Source organism: Dipodomys merriami, unplaced genomic scaffold, assembly GCF_024711535.1.
Source record: "Dipodomys merriami isolate MVZ:Mamm:240054 unplaced genomic scaffold, mDipMer1.0.p SCAF_3, whole genome shotgun sequence".
In the NCBI taxonomy this organism is placed as follows: domain Eukaryota; kingdom Metazoa; phylum Chordata; class Mammalia; order Rodentia; family Heteromyidae; genus Dipodomys; species Dipodomys merriami.
Window position 1 is genome coordinate 40,591,987 of NW_027204492.1, and position 20,183 is coordinate 40,612,169.

Sequence of the window (20,183 nt, forward strand, 5' to 3'; positions counted from 1 at the left end):
TATCAACCGATTTGTTTAATGGTAACTTCTTCATACAACTACTAAAAGATAATAAAATATAATTTTTAAAAGAGAAGGGAAAAACATGGTTTTAATATTCTCTTTGATGGTTGCTCCAAAGAATTTGAGTAGAAAATAAGTTGAAGTTACTGGCACATGGAAGGTGCTTAATGATGGTTGCTTCCCTAGTGGCCTGCTGTTCATCCTGCCTTTTGACACTCCTATCCAGTTCTCGTCTCAGTCAGGCATTGCTATAACTACCTGTAACTACCTAAGCTTTCCTCTCTGTTTTCTTTGACAAGGATCAATCACTTTGCAGGCATTCATTTTCCCTGTCAGCCCCACACATAGAGTTCACTCTCTGCTCACCAATCACTGTTGTATTACTTCCTCCAATTCCCTGCAGGCCTCTGTCAGATAACATCACCATGTTCTCCATCGTTTCTCTTTTTCCAGTCCAACAATTAATTTTGATATCCAGGTAGTATCATTCCAATAAGTTCCCACTTAGTCATCCTAAGCGATACTCTATTTTCCTATTTCTCATTCTTCTTGTAACTTCCCCTACTCCTTTAGTCTTCTAGGAAATGCTCCAACAATGCACATGAGTAAATTCATGCATGTTAATATCCATAGAGGAATGTTTCCCAAGAACACATGAAAAATTAATAATGGAGTCTCTCCATTATCTCTGACAGGTCTCTGATATTGACAAAATGAAATAATTCTGAAACAAAAAATTTCATCATATAGACAACCACTGGCTTGAGTTTTGATCCCTCTATATTGCATCTTATTATTATGTTCAGGGCAACAGTTCCATCCAAAAGAACTGTCATAGCCAACTTTTGTAAGTGTTGAGACGTTAAATTCATGACATCAGAGTATTATAGTTCATCAAGACTTCCCCCAATATTTCTGGTCCATATCTCTTATTGTGGAAATGCTCCAAAGAGATAATAGTTCCTTTTTTCCAAATGGGATTTCTGTTTTGTTTACATATATACATAACTGTGCATATATTGTTGTGGGTGTTAGTGGTTTTCTTTTGAAAGTCTAGAACACCAGTGATTTTACCACAAGAATGAGAAACCAGGCCTAAGTAGAAAAACAGAACATTGTTTCTTCCTTGTTAGCAAAATTGCTATATAATCTTACCTAAAAAAATTAAATTTGCTATGTTCTCATTTCACTTTAATGAGGTAATTTGGCCTGGATCCCTGCTTGTGTATACTCGAGGGTATTTCTGGGGCCCATGCTGTGCTATAGTGGGCCCCAGAGCAATACTGAGCTGACTATAGGTAAAAAGAAGTTTTCATGAATATTTATCAAATTCTTTTTGGCTATTTTTGTCTATTACCAAAAGAATAGTAATGATGCTTGATGATCCTCTATGGATGTCATGGTAGAAGGAACCATATATATTATATGAGAAACAACATTCAGAATGACTCAATACATATAAAGGAAATTATATTACTAAACTAAACTTACATACAATGCTTCATAATATTTGCTCAGTGGAACACATTAATACTTAACGTTGTATTAAGGAGAATGAAAAAACAATCAAATGCTGGGCAAACATAAGTAGGAGATGGAGACAAGAAGTCAGATTGGATTTCATTTTCTCATGCAATAAAGGTACAAATTGCTTTTAGTATAATAATATCTTTATGCATAAAAATACATTAAACACAATGGAATTATATATAGTTTTTTCTCCCTGTAATACATCCCTTCTATATTATATTTGTGAGAATAAATGAGATAATATAAAAACACTTTAAATTCTTTTGATTAATAGTCAAATAAAGGTAGATTAAACAATATTAAATCTTTCTTCTGTGGGACCTTTCAGAACTATTAGATTGTGTATGTAACTAAGAATGTGCTAGTAGATTATGGATTACACTATTTACCAAATTTTTAAAAACAATTCCCTTTCGAGAGACAAGTAATTGTGTCACAGAACACACTAGTTAATTTGTGTTTTCAAAAAGCACTTAGCATGCAATGATGGTTAATGTGAAAACTAAGGTAAAGGAAGACAATAAAATATATCTAGGTCTAGAGTACAATCAGAATGTTAATTACACTCAATAAGTCTAAAATATAAACCAGATCATTCACATAAGACATAAAGCTATTTCATACAGATATTAAAGAACCTCACTGATCATAAAACAAATGAAAAAATAAAATTTGAATATATGCATATATATTCCAGCATGACTATGTTTATTGCAGCTAAGATATGAAACCAACCCAGATGCCCCTCAGTAGATGAATGGATGAAGAAAATGTGGTGTATATATATATATATATATATATATATATATATATATATATATATATATGGGGTGATGTCATTCTTTCTGATGGAGGTATAGAATTCCATTAAATATATATATATATTAATATAAAGCATAGAATTCCATTATATATATTTAATATAAAATGAATATATTTATAAAATATATTTAATATAAATATATTAATATATTTAATGGAATTCTATGCCTCCATCAGAAAGAATGACATCACCCCATTTGTTAGGAAATGGAAAGACTTGGAAAAAATAATATTAAGTGAAGTAAGTCAAGCCCAAAAGAACATAGGTCCCATGTTTTTCCTTATTTTCAATAACTAGTATATGTCTGGGACAAGCAGAAAAGCTCAGATAAGATGATGTTAAGCAAAATGAATTGCAAGATAGGGACACAAGTGTTTTTTTTTTCTTTTTTGCTATTGTTTCTAATGTATTTTTAAGGTACCATGTGATATTTTGGTGCTTTGTATGTCCCTCCTCCATGGTATCACCCCTGTTTTCACTGTATTTGATGTTGGTATAATTTGGGGAGGGGAAGGGAAAAAACAAATTGTTTAAATAGGGATACAGGTTGACACATTGCAACAATGGGATGTACAAGACACTATATTGAAAAACGAACTTCATAATTTAGGTGGGGGGCAGGGTTGGGGAGGAGGAAGTGCAGTTGAGGAGGTGGGAGGGAAGGGATGGTAGGGGAAAAACAAAAGAGGAGGCAACAATGCTTGATAAGAATTGTACTCATTACCTTGTTCATATAACTGTAACCCCTCTGTACAGTATTTTTCACAATAAAAAACTTATTTAAAAAAATTCACCAGACATCTAGGGGGTGTGTTTATGTTCTTGCTCCTCTCCATGTATAAACCGAATATGTCCTAGTTATCTAACATTCTGGGCACATTCTTGTTTTCAATATAAAAAGTACTCTAGGAACAAGGGTTCCTATATAATTGGAATAAATCTGTCACTTCCTCCAGTATTCCTTTTATATTTCTGGTCATTTTCATTACCATTAATTCTGAATTCCATCCTCCAACTCAATTCATAATCAACTTTGGCATCTTAGCATCATTATTATTGACAACTCTTTTTCTCTTTCAACTCACTCCAACTATAGTTACAACCCACTCTGCATAACTCTTCAAAGCTCTATGGACATAATACTTTTTACATAAAAGCTGTTCCCGTAAGGTTGGTTGATAAAGGTAGATTTCTGTATAGAGGGAGTCACAGCTTACAAAAACTGGCTTTCTGACATCAGTTCCTGCTATCATAGTAGTGTTCCAATGCTGGCTAGTCACCATGATTCTTTAGCCCATTTTGTCATGAACACTCCCTCCCCCCAGAATCCTGGCTCTAACTCTTATCTCTTTGGTTTCCTATTGCAAAGTTCAACCCTTACTTAGAAGATCAATTTAACTCCCATTTATTTTACCCTCTGCCCTGAGCTTAGGGCCCACCCTTCATAATTGACAAAGACTTGTCAATGTGTTTCCTTAAACCAACCAGATGACTTTGTTCCTCACAATAACAAAGGGATCTCAATAACAGATGCAGTTATCCAAATAATTCCCTTTCATAAAATATATTTTTCCCAATATGAAAGAATGCTATATGAATAGATTCCTGAAAAGGCATGGAAGATAAGAAATGAAACATAAAGTATTTATGAATAATTTTGTCTTATAATTGTCTTATAAATAACTTGAGTTTTTTTTTACAATGTTGCATTCATTACTTTATTTTCCCATAATGTGGCCTGATAAGTTTCACATAGTTGCCAACATGACTCTTTAGTGACTTAAATACCAAAAAAGAGAAAAAAGGAGGGTTATTGCAATATCAATGAGCTAATTTAAAAACTGGATATTTTTTCTATATTAACCCTATGGGCTTTTAGCATTAAGCTGAAATCTAGGGGCAGGCTAGAAATATACAGAGGTCAAAGAGAAAGTCTAGCTAGTTTATTGGTAAAAGAAAATATAGTGGTCTAGTTACTTAAGGAGAAATGGAAATATCTTTAGCTTCAATAATCTTTTACAAAAAAGTGAAAATTGTTCCTGACTCATATGGTTGCTCAAAAATCAGTTATAAGTTTTCAACTAAAATCATCTTAAAGGATTTACTTGACATAAATAAGGAAGTTTGACATTTTTCTATGCTAATAAACATGGAGAAGTATAAAAAATTAAAACTTTTCTTCTTTGATCCTATCTAAAGACAAGAAGACTAAAGAGTGTGTGAAACTGATAATAGTTCTAAGTGGGAACAAAACAAAATATCTTCTAAGATATTTTGTCTATAATCCCCCTATAATACACAGCAGAATTCATTGCAAGTTAATTTTCAAATGTCACTACAAGAGAAAATGGTTGGAAAAGAAAAAGCTTGACTTGCTATCAGTAGGCACAGAAAATATGTTTTCTCCAAAAAAATTGATAACATCCTTGCAACTGAAGGAAAACAAATGAAAAGTGTGAAAAACAACAACTGCACTCACAACTCAGCAATTGGAAGAAGTAAATAGAAAGATAACAACTAATGAGGAGCCCTTGCCAAATCTGTAACTACTCCCATCTTCCTCAGCAGAAATATGCTGTGGTCTTCTGCTGAACACCACCTAGTACATCTCACAGAAGCAAGATGTTGTAGCAAATTGGACAGGGAATTAATTGTAAAAGAGACTAGTTAATGGAAATAACACTTACTCTACCTTTAGATGTAGAAGTATAACCTGCTGCTTAATCAATGCTGACTTCAGAGACAGCCACTTCTTCCTAGAACCAAACCAGTCTAATTTGCACAATCTTTTTTACTCCCATTATATACCTGTTCTGGCACCACTAAGCACATTATTTGATTCTCACAACTTTTCTTTTTTGTATTTGATTATCCCCTATTTCACATAAAGAATGCTGTGATATTATTTCTGTTCAAATCATGGGGAGATACTACTATCTACTTTTGTGCTACTGTTCTAAGGGCCCAAGTTCCTAACTGTCTGTACTTGATGGTGTGCATAGCTGAACCCAGAGGGCAGACTTGGAAAAAGGAAGTGTCACATACATAATCATCTAAAGATAACTGACAAGATGAAAAGGAGTTTTCCTAGCTCCAGATTAAAAGAAAGATATGACTCTAGACTCTACATCCCCCTATATTGCCCATTGTTAAATGCTTTCAGGCAAAAAAATATGATGGCTAGCAAGCTGTCTGAGAAAAGAACTAAATGAGAATTTACATTTCACACATGGGAATATTCTCATTAAGTTACATGTTAGATGTGGGATCTACATTAAAACAAGGCATATACTCCCATTTTTGTTATAATATATTCTGTCTGTCCTTTAAATATTATTTTAAAGCAGTATAATAAGTGCCAAATACATGAAGAGGTTCATTTCCCAGAGCTTCAGTTAATTGTGAGCTACATACAGCTCTTCAAGTACATTCTCTAGCCTCAGCATGGAGTCACTGTCCTTGAAAATATTTCAGAAAATGCTGATAATTGAAATGAGAAGCATCTCTTTAAGGAGCCCATGGTTTTAACTAGTGAATTAATTCAAATAACACCACACCTTTGAAGTAAACAAGCACTTAAAAAAAACACCTGCCCCTGATAAAATGAAAATACAATGTATTGATGTGGTAAAAAGGTTTCTTATTCATTATATACTCTACAGTTTTGTTCTCACCACTCTATTGATGGCAGATAAGACAGCCAAAATTAAAAGGTATTTTTTTCCCTAGGAGTCTGTGTTTCATAACAAAAACCAATGAAATAAAATTATTGGGAGCCAGGCTTTGGTGATTCCTGTCTGTAATCATAGCTAATTTAGGAGGGTGAGATAAGGAGCTTAAGTTTGAGGTTATCCCCGACAGACAAGTCAGAGAGACTCCATCTCCAAATTAATGAGTGAAAAGTCAGGCTTAAGGCATGGCTCAAGTGGCAGAGTATTAGCCAGGGAAGTGAGATGAGCATGTGTGAGGCCCTGATTTTAAATTTTGATATCAACAAAACGTAACTGATAGTATCTTCCTTGATCTTTATGTACTCTTTCACAGATATTCAGTCAAAATTATTTGATGTTGGACACCGTTCTAGGTATTAGATTGAGCAGTGAAATGCCGACAAGGTCCCGGCCATTAGAAAGATTAGATTTGATATGTAAAATAATAATCATATATTACAATGTCAAAGAATGGTAATTGCTAGACAGAAAAATCGAAGAAGTTAAGGGTTTGTACCATGACAGTACAATTTTAGATATAGTGATCAGGGGAAATATTTAATTAATCAGAATAAAGAAGGTGAAGGAAGATTAAAAATTTTCAGATATAGAAATATCACTTCTTGAAAAAAAATCTAGCATTGATTATCATAAATCATGTCAGACCTAGTGGCAAGTGATAGAAAATATCTAAAATCCATGTTCCTACCTACAAAGAGCTCCGAGTCAAGTGGAGCAGATAATTTGCTCATTCTAATCTTTATGCTGTGATTAGCACTTTTAGGAAAAGCAGTGCTGCCTAGCAAATTTCTAAGAGGGAAGAATTGTCTTAAGTCACTAACATTCTTTCTGGATCCATTGCCCTCCCCTCTAGTGCCCTTTGCTTTTCATTTTCATGTATATATTTCTCAGCTTTCAGCTGTTATCAGGAAGCATCAAAGTTCAGCAGTCTTAGCATCCACTTATCTTGAACTGTAGAAATTCATTTGAAGGCACTTCACAGGCTTACAACCTTTCCTGAATCCTCCACCAAGAAAATCCACTTGCTCACTATCCATTTCCCCCATAATATGGAACTATGTGATGTAGTCCTCTGAGAATAGATAACAAAGTCCAATACAGACTTCTGGAGGCCTCAGAGGAACCCTGGATACAGGAGGCATTTCTATTTCTTCTTTTTAAAAAATTTTTTTATTGTGAAAATACCGTACAGAGGGGTTACAATTACATGGGCAAGGTAATGAGTACATTTCTTATCAAGCATTGTTGCCTCCTCCTTTGTTTCCCCTTCCCATCCCTTCCCAGCCCCCCCCCCAAAGTTGTAAAGTTCGTTTTTCGACATAACGACTTTTACATCTCATTGTTGCAATGGGTCCACCTGTATCCCTATTTAGATGATTTTTTTTTGCCTTTCCCCTCCACAAATTATACCAACGTCAAATACAATGAAAACAGGGGTTATACCGTGGGGAAGGGACATACAAAACAACAAAGAAATCATCTTATAAATATGTTAGAAACAATTGTATGAAAGAAAATTCATTTGAATACTTATCTTGGGGTTCATTTCACCTAACATCAACTTATCTGACCTTTTCTGCTTGTCTCAGACATATACTAGTTATTGCAAATAAGGGAAACCATGGGACCTATGTTTCTTTGGGCTTGGCTTACTTCACTTAATATAAGTTTTTCCAAGTTTTTCCATTTCCTTAACAAATGGGGCAATGTCATTCTTTCTGATGGAGGCATGGAATTCCATTGTGTATATATACCACATTTTCTTTATCCATTCATCTACTGAGGGGCATCTGGGTTTGTTCCACATCTTAGGTATGGAAAATAATGCTGCAATAAACATAGTTGTGCTGGTAGCTTTAGTATGGTCTTGTTGGCATTTCTATTTCTGAGGAGGATGGTGGGGAACAATTTCAATTTCTCTCACCTTCTGTATAGCAGGCAATCTCTTATAACCTAGGTAGTCAGCATCCATAAACAACCAGAGTTGAAAGCCAAGGTGCATGAGCTATCTATGAACCTCAATAACCTATAAATGTGCTCTGCTTCTTAGCTAAACTCATTCGACAGAGTGCAGGATGTATTTGTGTCATTTATCACGTGTCTTTGTGAATTCATTTTAGAAAAGAAGAAAGTAGAAAAAATAAAAAGTTGAGTGTTTAGAAATTAGCAATCACAATCTGGTTCTTCTTGACTTTCTCTGACAGTAAATAAGGATAAGTGAATTATTTAAAAATGGTCACTTTTAAACTCTCCTCGTTTTCTCTGGTACACAATTCCTTACCTTTACAATAGTTTCAGTAGCCTTGGTATTTGAATCTTTCAAATCTCTATGTTCTATGAGTTTGTGTATTATATATAATGCATGGGATTATGTATTTATTTTTTCTTTTGATTTTTTTACTTACTCTTGGGAAATGAAATTTCCATCAATCTTGTGAAAAATAACAGAGAGACCATTTGCTCTCTATGCGTCTTGTTCTTTTAATCTGGTTTCATGGGGTAAAAGCATGAAGGGAAATCCTCACTGTGGATCTTCCCTGGCTAGCACAATCCTTTGGATTGACACTGGTCCCACAGAACACTGGAATTAATATCCACAGTTCAGAAAGAACAAGTATTTAAATCGTTGAAATAACTCCATTGGAGCTCTGACCTTGCATTGTACTGAACACAAAGCAACACTTTGACTTGAATACAGCTCCGATTTCTGGAGATTTCTGGAGTGTTTACATTGGTTCTCTAAAGATGATTTAAGTCTACCTCCCAAGGAAGGGCTGGACATCAGATTAGAACTAAAGAGGAATAGGACATTATTTTGCAAGCATGGTTTTGTCTTAGAAACCTACGATCATGGTAAATGTTATGAAAATAAATGAACATATGAAGACAGAAATATTACATCTTTAAATGAATGCCTAGTTACCTTACTTTACCATGAAACCCTTATTTCACCATATCAAGGCTATAGTACGTAAAAGGTGCTATTTCCTGTTTCCCTATCCTTCTGAGCCATTGCTTAAGTCCATCAGCAGTGTAGTTTCCCACAATTCCAGCAAATGCTGGGCCATCTCTGTTCCTGATAATTATTGGTCGCCAGTGGAAATCCAGGAGCTAAACATTTTGAGACCTTAGTTTCAGAGACTGTGCTAAAGAATAGCCATTGTATTTAACATTTATCACATGCTTAGTACATGCCAGGCACTATGCTGCTTTACTTGTGTCATCTTCTTGCATTTTCAGAGTCCTTTGTACCAGTTATTAATCCTAATTTTATATGTCCCAGATCACTCTGATCCCCTTTAGGAAAGGTGTCACTCAGGGTGACCCCTGGCCCACCTGGTCCAGAATTTTTCTGACCAGTAGAAGGAGCAGCAGCAGCAGATGATGATGATGAGGATGAGGATGTGATGTTGATGATGATGATGATGATGATGATGATGATGATGATGATGATGATGATGATGATGATGATGATGATGATGATGATGGTGATGCAGCTACTGAGATAACCGTAGCTTTGTCCCAAATAGATGGCCATGTTTCCATTAAAACTCACACAATGTGCTAGGAACTATTATTTCTTTCATTTTACAGAGAAGGGAAACAAGAGTCAATGAATTTAGAAAACAACATGGGCCCCCCTACTATGTAAAAGAGACAACATTAATACTCAGGTTTCTCCAAATTTGCTACTTTGCTCTCCACAGTTTCCTATGGTTTCTCTTCATCTGCTATGTGCAGAAGACAAATCAAATATTCTTCATGTGAATTTCTTAATTAATTCGAGATAATTTAAGTCCAAGGTTTAGTGTAAATATAACTTGAAATTGTTTTGCTTAAAAATGAACAGTTAAAATCTACAGTTTGTCTTGAAGGAGTCCTTAAACACACCAAGAAGTTTAGAAGAAAATTTTGTCAGTTTTTATATCCAGTTCAAGAACTTTTATTTTTATTGTGCAGCTCTTCTGGGGGAATTCCCAAGAGTATATTTAGAAAGCAGTAAGACATTTCTTTGTTATTCTTTAACTATTATGTTTCTAGAACAGAACATCTATTAACTACTGATTTTGAGGGTTGGATATTTCTCTCATAACAGATGGTCTTTTGTTCATGTCTCGATTTCTCTGACTTTCTAATTGCTAATATATGTGTTACTACTAATTATACCTTAGCACTAACCTCACTCCAGTAAGAAGAAGTTTATGGCTCTTTTTATAAAGCCAGTGTTTTAAATTTTATAGCTTTCCCCATGAACTAGTTTCTAGGCCTGACATAAGACTTCACACAGAGGTTATCTTCATATTTACTAGGCCTGACATAAGACTTCACACAGAGGTTATCTTCATATTTACTTAAACAAAGAAAAAAACTAGAGGGACAGTAAGAGAAGGAAAGAATAGATGAAAATTTATTTTACGAAAAAGCTAAAAATGCTACTGAAGAATAGAGCTGTGCCTACACTCCCAGAGTACTTAATTCCATACTTAAATTGTCTCATTGCACGCCTTCCCACTGACCAACCAGCCTTGGCTTATACATGACTAAAAATACAGAACTATAAATAAAGGAGTTGGCCTAGTGCCTAGACATACAAGAAGTAGCCCCTCAAGAAATGTAGCAATTGTGATTAAGATGACTGGCTGTTTCTCAGAGGGCCATAGCAACACCTGGCATTTTGTAGCTATCTTTTTCTGAGAGGTTCCAATATCCTTTTCTATTACTCCTTGTGTTTAAACTCAGTGGTCACATAGGAAACGCAAGAGAGCTTTATCTTGATGATGCTTGTTGGGAAAAGGAAAACCAAGGGCTTCAAACAGCTTGCTGTGAATAAAAAGTGAATTGGTATAAGAATTCAAAATAGCACTTAATTTTCTTGAGTATTTTTTGAAAATTTTCATAGATCAAAGCACACAAGGGCACTTTCACATGCATGCATTTTTAATTCTCTCTATACTGTTATTATTGCTGTTGCTAACTCTTGGTTGTTTTTTTTTAATAGCAAAGCTGAGACCCAGGAAGTTTAGATAACTTATCTGAAGCTGTAAAGCTAGGAAATGTCAGAGGAGTTTTTCCAACCCAAGTAATTCTGACACCAGTGCCCCAAATTTAAATTTAGTAAGTACTACTTTAACATATCATATTTGGGATTATTGAATAAGGATAGTTTGGTTGAGAAGTACAAAACAAATCTCTATGATCTAGACAGAAACAGAGATACTGAAATTACCCATTACAAAATATATCAACAATATTACTCAGAGTAAGTTGGAAGGAAACTGCAGTGGAAGTATAGGAGAAAGTGACTCAAGGAAAAACCAGGCTGCTTCTTCAGCTGAAGTTGGTTGAAGGGTAGGAGGAGAGCACACACAGTAAAGGAAATGCAAACATAATAGAAAGACCAGGATAAGAAGTGAACCTCATGTGTTATTATGACAGAGTTATAATAATCAAAAGGGTAGTGTCTTGGAAGAGATGTGGCTGGAGATGGCAGATAATGGAATGCTTTGGTTCTCTTGGGTACTAGGCATATTTGAAAATATTCTTTGAGACTCTTCTGTAAAGGGCTCATGATTGACATTAAATCGGTATTAATTTTAACTTTTCCAGTCAATTTAAATTGCCTTTAAAAATGAGTCTTAGAAATGTAAAAGTCACTACCCCAAACTGAGTTTCATGGTAGTGGTGAAGTTTTCAGTTACATAATGTGGGGAAAGAGGAAGGGATACTTTTGACTCACAAGAATTCTCTTGGTAACCTTATGTATGACATTCCACAACTCTTCCAAGAGCAGATGAGAGTAACTTTGTTAGTTGTAGCCTTGAAAACTCTTATTTATTGGAACCTATGAAATGTCCTGTTCTTATTCTTACTTTTCTTCATAATCACTTTCTTCCAAATGTCCTATTAGTCTTCCTTTTTTCTGTATTCTACTCCATTAGTTGTTTTCTGTTTTACCGTCATATATATATATATATATATATATATATATATATATATATATATATATATATATATATGTATATATATATATATATCCACTCTATTGTAGCCTCTCCCCTTGTTGGTACCTTTACCCCCCACATTCAACTGTCACTCCCTCTCTGCTTACTATTATGACATTGTCTATTTTACTTATATTGGATTCCAGTATGCTACCTCTTCCCTTCTCTCTTTCTTTAATTCCAATGGCATACTTAAGCCCTTAGAAATCTTCAGTTTTGCAAACTAGAATTTTTGATGTTTGAAAAGCTATTTTTCTCTCAAAAAGCAATTCAGAACCATAAAAGTATAATGTCAGTGGTGAATTACTTCATTTTCTTCTGAGAAAACTTTATTTTTTTCTCTTTATACCCCTTTCATCGGTATTTAAAGCTGGGTTTAAATTTACTAGAGCCGCAGTAACTTTTCTCTTCATAATAGTCCCCATCTTCTGATGAGAGTTTCCCGTTTCTTCACAAACATTCTCCCAATCTTCTTTACACAATCTTAGTTTGGAATACATTCAATTTTAAGAATAGGATTATGAGCAATCAACATTGAACCACTTCAGTTTAAGTGACTGAAATACCCATTACATATTTAGTGTTTTATGCTAGGTTATTAATCAAAAGAGTTGAGGCAATTCTTCCTTGTCTACCAGTAGCTTAGTAGTTGCATAAATAAAACAAATACATGCAACAATTTAAAAACCAAGACAATATGAACTTAGACATTAATAACATGCTACAAAATATAATAGAAATGAAAACTGATCTATGAGAAAAGAAAGGAAACATGGGAACTTTTGTGGAGATATGGCTTGAGTTAGGCTTTGATTAATAGAGAAGACTTTCAGTAGGCAGAAGGGAAAGAAAATGAGTACTTAAAAGGAAGGAAAGAAAAATCATAGATAATTTAGCTATAGAGAATGAGAATCATCAGCATGGACATTTGCATCACTTTTCTCCGGAAGCCTCTCGATAGATTCACAATCTAGTTCTCATGGCACCTCTTTGTCTGATGGACGGGAAGCATACAGATCCTACTAAGCAGGAGAATGTCTACATCGCTTCAATAATGATAGGTCCTTTCATGGCCTTCCCCACTACTTAAACTTTATCAGTACCTCTGATAACACCCCTCAAGATGCAAGTCTTTGAGCTGTTATTGTACTGGCATAGCAAGTACTATGAAAAGAATGGAACTAAAGCAGCAATCTCATAGAGATTTGTAATAACATGGGTTCTTACTATTTTCTGGAGTAATAAAGTTGTCTGAGACCTAACAGAAGTTGTAAGAAATACATACTTCCATAGCTTTATGTGATTACAGATTCTTCATAGTATCTCACTGAATTCCATGCCAACAAGTTACATTTGGACAACAGATGGCAGTAAAGTAAGTGCTGTCAAAGCAGTGTTCATCACCGTCACCTCAAAAGCATGATAAAAATGAATATTCAGGTGCTGGTGACTCACACCTGTAAACATAGCTACTCAAAAGTTTGAGATCTAAGGATCATGGTTTGAAGGCAGCCTATGCAAGAAAGTCCTTAAGATTCTTATCTTCACATAACCAGAAAAAAAGCCATAAGTGGAGCTGTGGCTCAAGTGGTAGAGCTTTAGCCTTGAGATAAAAAGCTAACAGAAAGCTCCCAGCCTCTAAGTTCAAACTCCAGGACACACACACATACATGTGAAGTTGAAAACTTTCTTTAGGGAATTGAGTTTAATCACAGGATAAACTATTTGAAGATTTTTATTCATATACTTTTTAAAATACAATGTTTTATTTGTTTTTTTTCTTAATACCTCTAGTTTTGTCTTGTCAATACTTTTGCAAGATCACCATCTTAGTGTGAATAGGACCTATCAGGCCTCAAAAAGGTAAAGATATACCTGTGATTAATACAGAGTATAAATAATGATGTCAGAATCTGGGCATCAAGGCAAGGAAGATATATCTTGTGATATGCCTTCTTTTTTCCCCCTAGGATGTACAAACTAGCTTTTAACAGAAGGATGAAAGAGTATGGATGCTTTCACACCAGTCAGTGGAATGAAATAAAATTCACTGGCAAAGAGGCCTGAATACTGGTTTGTGCACAATAAAAAATTCAGAGCTTTCTAGCTTCCTAGCTCTATATTGCCATGGCAATATATTGAATGGCAATATAGAGCTAGCTCACATCTGGAGCAATACTATGAGTTCTTCAGAATAAATCAACATATATGTTGTGGTCTTGTTATTGACAAGTAATCTTATTCCAACATTGTGTTTGATTATACAACTAGTCTGGACAGAAAGGCAACAATAGTGCTCTCCTCTCTCTCTCTCTCTCTCTCTCTCATTCTCTCTCTCTCTCTCTCTCTCTCTCTCTCTCTCTCTCTCTCTCTCTCTCTCTCTCTCTCTCTGTGCTATTTTTCTTTCCATACTTCTCTTTCCTTCTTTTTCTCTCTCCAGAGGATGATAAAATGCAACAATATCCTGCTATAATTTATATGAGACCATAGGATTTCAACAAAAGGTAAGATAATTTGGATAATTTGGTGTTCTTAGGTTAAGAAGACAATCAGTTTTGACTTTGTTTGCTGTAGTTTCTTTGTTTTTTGGTTATTTCCCCAATCTGAGTATTTCACAAAAACTATTTGAATTCTGATGACAAAGCCCATTGATCCATATACATATATCCATATACATATAATTACATGTATGTATACATGGTTAATATGGATCAGTATTTCTCAAAGTGTGGCCTGGGAAATGTCCTGTGTCCAAATAGTCAATTTTTTTTTGTGTTGGTACTGGGGCTTGAACTCAGGGCCTCACACTATTACTTAGCTTTTTTTGCTCTACCAATGGAGCCACATTTCTAGATCCAATCCTTAATTGTTCATTTAGTTAAGGGCTATGGATTTTTGTTTCATTTTGTTTTCAGGGTTGCTTCTTTAAGGGGCTTCTGGAGTTACTTTGTTTTGCTATAGGAATCTATGCACTTTGCTAATTGTCAGGTGAACTAATGAAAAAGAAGCAAACACCATTACTAATATTAATAATAATACCATAATAATTTCACTCCTAGGTATACACCTAAAGGACAGGAAAACGTATGTCCACATAGAGACATGCACATCAGTGTTATTAATTGCACAAAGTGGAATAACAGTATACAGCCACAAAAGGGAGGAACTGCTAATTCATTGTACAACATGGATGAACATAATTACATTATAAGTGAACAAAATCTTGTCACAAAGAGTGCATTATGGTACAATTTTTCACTAGAAATGTCATTCTTTTTATTTTCATTGTTATTATCAAGGTGATGTACAGAGTGGTTACAGCTACATGATTCAGATAATGTTCTTTTTGAACAATGTCACCCTTTCCCTCCCTTGCTCTCTCCTTATGATGCAATTTTAGGAATTGGTAGGAATAACTGAGTGTGGTATCTCACACAATCTCAGCTTCTCAGTTGATGGAAATTGGAGAGATTACATTTGTAGATCACCCTGAGGAAAAATACAAGAACTTATATGAAAAATAACAAAAGAGACAGTGGGGTGGCTCAAGGGCTCAAGTGATAGAATAACTATGTAGCAAGTGTGAGACCTTGAGTTCAAAGCTTAGTACTGAAAAACTGTTTTCCAGAATATCTAAATGCATAATCCTAGAGAATAGACAGTGGTTGTTTATGGCTGGTTGTAATAAAAATGAAGTAATGGTAATAGTTGTAAAGCTTGGTAAATGTACTAAAATTACTTGATTTTACAATTAAAATATAATTTTTGTTGTGCATCAAAATCTGATTTTTAAAAGAGAAATGAAAAACTTGGTGTTAGTGGCTCACACCTATAATCTTAGCTAATAAGGAGGCTGAGATCTGAGGATCACAGTTCCAGCCAGCCTGGGCAGAAAAGTCCTCCTGAGACTCTCTTATCTCCAATTAACCACTCAAAAACCAGAAATGGGTATTGTATGAAAGAAGAGAAGGTTAGCACTCCACTTGGCAAGGATGGAAGTGGCCCTTGGGCCTGACAAAATGCATATGGTTAAGGCATTGTCACCTACTTCATGACATCAAACCATTGTTTTTTGCAATAAGTAGTATATGTCTAGGACAAGCAGAAAAGTTCAAAAGCTATGTACATTTGACCACATACGGATGATGCTAAGCAAAATGAGCCCTAATATAGGGACACAAGAGGTTTTATCTTTCTTGCTGTTGTTTTAATGCACTTATAATGTATTGTGTAATTTTTTTGTTTCTTTTGTATGTTCTTCCCCCATGGTATAACCCCTGTTTTCACTGAATTTGATTCTAGTGCCCTGCATTTTGTATATATATACATTTTTCTAATTTGGGGAGGAGAAGAGAAATAACAAAATGCTGAAATAAGGATACAGTTGACCCATTGTAACAATGAGATGTACAAAATACTATGTTGAAAACAAACTTTACAGCTTTGGGGAGGGCAGGGGGAGTTGTGGAGGTTTGGAGGGATGGGATGGTAGGGGAAAAACAAAGGAAGGAGTAACAATGTTCTTTAGGAAATGTACTCATTACCTTACTCATGCAATTATAACCTCTTTGTACAGTATCTTCACAATAAAAAATATATATTAAAAAAAACAAGAAAAGCCAGAAATGGAGCTGAGGTTCAAGTGGTAGAGCAATAGCCTTGAGTATAAAAAAGGTTTAAGGCCAATGCCCAGGCCCAGAGTTAAGGCCCCCAAAAAAGAGAAATGAAAAGAAGCAACCTGCAAAGCTAAAATGGTACTTTTAAAGACACTTTAATAAAAAGAGAAAGCTAATGAGCAATGATAAAGTTTTAGAATTAAAAAATTGTCATTTTCCATTTATTGAACATATAAATATACCATTATAAGTTCTTTTTCCTTGAATTTCACAACATCATGAAACTGAATTATTTGCACTAAGTTCACTTAGGATGAAGTAGATATATAGAGGTTAAATAATTTGCCCAATACCACACTAATATTAAGGGGAAGAGCTAGGATTTGGAGTGAAAAAAATTAACTTCTTAACCATATGCTCTAAATTTCAAATAAGCATCTTATTCCTACCTCCACTCAAGATATTTTCTTCAGGTTTCCAATGTTATCATATTCCTATTTTCATTCCCTGGCAACATCTCTCAGCATGAGATTAACTTATTCTCCAGAGTCTTTCTACTTCCTATATTCTTTATTATAAAGATAAAAATAAATTGAGAGGTTTAAAAAAAGTAATCTGAATGCTAGGGTCAAACATTGCTGTGGAAGTAGAAATTATCCAACATCATAATCCTTTGTTAATTCAGTATTTTCTAGTGTTCTAAAATTCTCTAATTAGTTTTGCTCATTCCCTTTTGGCTCACCTATTTTACGAAGCAAGTCATGTTGTAAATGACCAACAGCAGTCTTTGGTCAGCTTTTTTGGCAAAAGCCATGGAAACCTTCATTAAGATGTAAGAATGAGCTGGCAAGGTGGTTCAGTGGTAGAGAGCCTGCCTTGCATGCATGAGGCCCTGGGTTTGATTCCTCAGCACCAAGTAAGCAGAAAAAGCCGGAAGTGGTGCTGTGGCTCAAGTGGTAGAGGGCTAGCCTTTATCTGAAGAGCTGAGGGACAGTGCCCAGGCCCAGAGTTCAAGCTCCACGACCGGTCCAAAAAAAAAAAAAAAAAAAAAGATGTAAGAATGGATGAATCAAAGAGGAAACTGCAAAAAATGCCTTTCGCTGAGCATTTCTATCTAAATAAACTTTGCTCTGGAATGCTCTTAAGGTAGAGGAAATGACCAATTACCACAGTGACATTCTCTCTGTTCCATTAAACTTTCTAATACAGAGATTAAAAGACTGCAGATAGTTCCTTTATGGCTCTAAATAGCAAACTAAAAAGTCTGCTAAATGGGAAATAAATGAAGATTACAAAGCAAACCTGCCTGAATCAGTAGCAGTGGATCACCACTGTAATCTTTGCTACTTGAGGTCAAAAGTTGATGTTAGGCAAAATGAACCCCAAGATAAGGACTCAATAGTTTTTCTTTCTTGCTATTGTTTCTACATATTTATAAAATGATTTCTTTGTTGCTTTGTATGTCCCTCCCCCACGGTATAACCCCTGTGCTTTCACTGTATTTGATGTTGGTACAATTTGGGGAGGAGAAGGAAAAAAACAAATTGTTCAAATAAGGATACAGGTGGACCCATTGCAACAAAGAGATGTACAAGATGTTATGTCGAAAAATGAACTTTACAACTTTGGTGGGGGGGGGGAATGGGAAGGGATGGGAAGGGGAAACAAAGGAGGTAACAATGCTTGATAAGAAATGTATTTATTACCTTACTCATGTAATTGTAATCCCTCTGTACGATATTTTCACAATAAAAGAAATAAAAGACACAAAAAGGGGAAAAAAAAGATCATGGCTATTGGAAAGGAACTTTACAACTTCCGGCAGGGGTGGGGGGTGGGGAGGAGAGAGGGGGAGGAGTGTGGGAAGTGCAGGGAGGAAGGATAGTGAGACAACAACAAGGGAAGGGGTAACAATGATCGACAAGTGATGTACTCATTGCCTTACTCATGTAATTGTAACCCCTCTGTACATCTTTACAATAAAATAAAATAAATAACAAAACAAAAAAGATCATGGCTAGAGGTCAGCTCATGAAAAAAGTTCAAGAGACCTCATCTCAACTAATAAAGTGCTGGACATGGTAGCAGGCAGCTGTCATCCAAAGTACATGGTTAGTATACATAGGAGAATCAAGGTATAGACTAGTCTGGGCAAAATTGTGAAAAATAACCACAGTAAAAAGAGCATGGGACAAAGGGTCAAGCAATGCAATAGCGATATTCATAGGACAAATATTGGAAATGAACTTTACAACTTGGGGGGGCATTGGGGAGGAGGAAAAGTGCGAGAAAAACGAGGCAGGAGGTAACAATGTTAGAAAAGAAATGTACTCATTATCTTATGTAAGGAACTGTAACCCCTCTGTACATCACCTTGACAATAAAATTAAATTTAAAAAATAAGGGCTTGGGTGTGGCTCAAATGTATAATATGTGCCAAGTAAGTACAGACTTTTATTTCAGCCCACAAATGTTGCTAAAAGCAAAAGAAAATTGTTTCTTAAAACAATGCAGTCTTACAAGGGCCTCATATGTAAAATATATTTAGAACTAAAAAATTAAATGCCCCAAAAACAAATGCTTGAAGAAACAACCACACCATTAAGTGGGCAAAAGACTTAAAGAGAAACTTCTTTGAAGCGGAAATAAGAATGGCCAATAGACATGAAGTAATGCTCAACATCCCTGGCAAATGAAATGCAAAGAAATGCAAGTCAAAACAACATTGAGATTCTACCTCACCCCAGTTAGAATGGCTATAATCAAGAAATCTAATAACAATAGATGCTGGAGGGGATATGGCCAAAAGGGAACCCTACTGCACTGTTGGAGGGAGAGTAAACTTGTTCAACCACTCTGGAAAGCAGTATGGAGGTTCCTCAAAAGACTCCACATAGAGCTCCCCTATGACCCAGCAATCCCTCTTCTGCGCATTTATCCAAATGATCACAAACAAGGCCATACTAAAGCTACCAGCACACCTATGCTTATGGCAGCATTATTCACCATAGCTAAGATATGGAACCAACCCAGGTGCCCTTCAGTAGATGAATGGATCAAGAAAATGTGATATATATATATATATATATTTATATATACATTTTTTTAAATCTATATCATGGGATTCTATGCTTCCATCAGAAAGAATGATGCTGACCCATTTGTTAGGAAATGGAAAGACTTGGAAAAAAATAATATTCAGTGAAGTAAGCCAGACCCAAAGAACTTTAGGTCCCATGATTTCCCTTATTTGCAATAATTAGTATACATCTAGGAGAATCTTATCAGATGAGCAGAAAAGCTTAATAGCTATGTACATATGACAATATAAGATAATGCTAAATGAAATGAACCCCAAGATATGTATACAAGGGTTTTTCTTTGTTGTTGTTGTTTTAAATGTACTATGTGTTTTTTTTGTTTCTTTTGTATGTTCTTACCCTGTGGTATATCCCCTGTGGTCCCTGTATTTGATTTT

The 20,183-nt window shown here is 35.1% G+C and overlaps 1 protein-coding gene and 1 non-coding gene across 2 annotated transcripts in view; one reads left to right on the forward strand and one right to left on the reverse strand.

Annotated features, from left to right (window-relative positions):
* Il1rapl2 (interleukin 1 receptor accessory protein like 2) overlaps nt 1–20,183 on the reverse strand; it is a 1,139,514-nt gene that overhangs the window by 652,183 nt on the left and 467,148 nt on the right. The window lies entirely within an intron of this gene.
* On the forward strand, nt 16,038–16,163 carry LOC138840593 (U6atac minor spliceosomal RNA). The gene has a single exon (XR_011376152.1). It is a non-coding gene; the product is annotated as a U6atac minor spliceosomal RNA (small nuclear RNA).